Source organism: Anneissia japonica, unplaced genomic scaffold (assembly GCF_011630105.1).
Source record: "Anneissia japonica isolate Jap-2015-1 unplaced genomic scaffold, ASM1163010v1 scaffold287791_len150076_cov109, whole genome shotgun sequence".
NCBI lineage: Eukaryota > Metazoa > Echinodermata > Crinoidea > Comatulida > Comatulidae > Anneissia > Anneissia japonica.
Genome location: NW_022734805.1, coordinates 106,035 through 109,158, shown reverse-complemented (window position 1 = coordinate 109,158; position 3,124 = coordinate 106,035).

The window sequence follows — 3,124 nt, the reverse complement described above, 5'->3', positions numbered from 1 at the left end:
TATTTAATGCATTTCTTTAATGTTGATTATGTGATTCATTTTGATTAAATATAAAATATATATATATATATATAATATATATATGTATGTATGCATATAATATATATACATATATATGTATGTATGATATGTACGGTATGTATGTATAATATATATATATATACATATATATATATATACATATATATATATATATTTACATATATATTTATATATATAAATTAATAAAGCTCGGGAACAAGGTATAAAATTGCAAAACTTTAATAAGGAAGATGCCACAAACGTCTGCCATAAGCCCTCATCAGGTGTAAAGCATATAATTAATTAATTAATTAATATTGCGCCTTTTCCTTGCGGTTATAAAGCGCACCTTTTCAAAGCAATTCATATTTAAGATTAATATTATTATTGCTATTGTCAAAAACATCGAAATAAACTTCTAGCATACTGTATGCGCATACAAGCACACTTAATAACAATAATAAGAGAAACAATATAGCTGTTAACACTTACGCTCTGTATACTGGTGACGCCATTTTCTTCTATTCAGGTTGCGGTTAATGTATTATAATATTTAATGTGTAACTGATGCTTCCAGAATAATAAGTGTCGGGTCTGCTCTGACTTCCACAGTAATATAATTACAAAAGTCAAGTATTAACGACTCTGATTGGTCAACTAGTTCTGGCTTACACAGCAATGTATTAGGAAGTAAAGTATTAGCGGTTCTGATTGGCTTACGGATCAATTATTACATTAAGTAAAGAATTATCGGTTCTGATTTCTCAACATATTCTGGTTTACGCAGCAATGTATTAAAAGGTAGTATAAACGGTTCTGATTGGTCAATTATGCTCTTATTGGTTGAATTATTCATGTTAAAGTTTTGATGAAATATTAAAAGAGGAAATTATTTAATTTGTTTAAATTGACAGGTTTGACTGATTACATCAATGGAAACACAAGACTTTATCATCAGAGAAAACCGTTATCTATTTACATTGATAATATTGAATATATCCCAACATATAATTTGTGATAACAATGATGATAAAGCCAAACAATGGTTGTGCAGCCCAAGGGTCAGACGGGATATTTCTGTATTTCTAATGTCGGTTCTCTGCGAGTCTGGAGTGTCCTAGTGGGCTTCATCCAAAGGGCTTAAAGCTCTGTCCACACTATCCAATTCTTTGACAAAACACTGTTATAAGCCCATATATAGTCACAATGTGCATATATGGTCATGTGATGTCATCATGACCATATTTAGGCATGCCACGTGTTTTTGTTAAAATGTGATAGAACACCTGAAGCTGGCCATGTATGTCAAATTATTCGTCCGAATTAGACGTCATTTTTTCATCATTTATAAAATCTTGCATTTGACCTTTCTGAAATTCTCTTCTCAATAGAGTGTTTCCAGAATAGAATGAATTACAAATGAGAGCTAAAATCCTGCAGAGATACCACCATTTTTTGTCTTGGTTCGGGCTACCGTGGAGAGGGAATGGGGTAGGCCTATCTGCCGAGAGTACCTCTCTGACACCCACTGACGAAGCACTGCTACTACCTGGATATAACCTGTAACTTTTTTTCTAGAATGCTGAACTGTGCGATTGGCGATTTGCGAATGTCCCAAGTGAGCTTGCATGGCACCACTTCTTTTTTTTTTACACAATTTTCGGCCCTAAAATGTTCCACAGCCGGACTCTACAAACTGCACATTTAAATACTCTGAAATGATAAAGTAAAATGGTACTAGAATTCGAATTAAATTACAGTAGTAATAACACGCTACGGTATTGTGTTCACATTCCACTTTGAAGGATCACTCGTAAGCCATTATCAACCGTTCCTCAATTGGTCAATGCAGTCGATGAAATGACATTAAATGGAAGGAGTGCACATAGGCTTCGAATTCAACTACACCTTTATGGCTATACAGACTCTGTTTGTTAAACCTGGAGAAAATAAAATCTAGAACTACTTTCATAATAAAATCCACTAAGTGTGTTATGACGCCTTTTATTATAACAATGGTATGAACAATTAGCATTTATCAGGAAGAAATCAAGATTTTCTATTGAGATACGGTGGAGACGGCAGGCATAATAAAAACATGCAAATCGTTTCATTTTTGATACACATTTTCGATGTTTTCATGGCTGTGGGTGCAGGGACGTACTCATTCATGAGCAGTGTTTACGTGTAACATTTATTAGAGGCACTTAACATCACATTACTGCATACTAAACAAATGTATTTTACAGATAAAATTATTTATTACACTCAATTTATATAAAATACATACACACAAAATACATTGATCTGCCAAAGTAAATTAAATGGGTCTGCAAATATCAAAAAGTTACAAAACCCAACAGAAAGCATTTCAATATGCAAACTTGTATTGATTTACTAAGTCTATAAACAATAACCCAATGTTTGTCATGCAAAAATTTAAGAAAATGTACATGGGGACTCAACTAGGACTACGCCTGGGATGTACAGATATTCTTGTCTCTTTAGACCCGGGAAGTACGGTATCTGTTACTGAACTGGGGATGTAATAATGGTCTCAGTGGCGGCACCAGCGTCTGAAATCGGAGGGGCATGTGAGGAGGCAAGCTACAATTTGGGGGCGGGGGAAAAGGTCCCCGACAAGAGCAAAGTGTGCGTGATCAAGTGTCGACTAAAATGTTTTGAAAGTTCTCCAGGGGGTGGAGCTCTCAAAAAATATGACAATTTAGTAATTTCAGAGGCTTGTTTAATCGATTTTAAATACAGATAGTTTACTAATATCAGGGAACAGTGAAACTTTTATTTCTCCCCAACAAATTGTGGTTTTTCTTCTTCTTTGGGAGGGGGAAGGGGTTGGGATGAAACTTTTCTGTGGGAATATGCCGCCACTATGGTCTGCAAAGGGCCGGAATAATATGTAGTCGGCATTGCTTATGTCTGCCAGTATTAGCCGGATACTGTGCGGGGAATAGACACATTTATCAATACCTAGGAAATATCGACGCAATGTAATTAAATCGGCGGCGCGAAGTATGCCTACTAATCAAGAATCGATCCCATAGGCTATGAGCGTGCGTAGATTCTTATAACCTTTATATAGGCC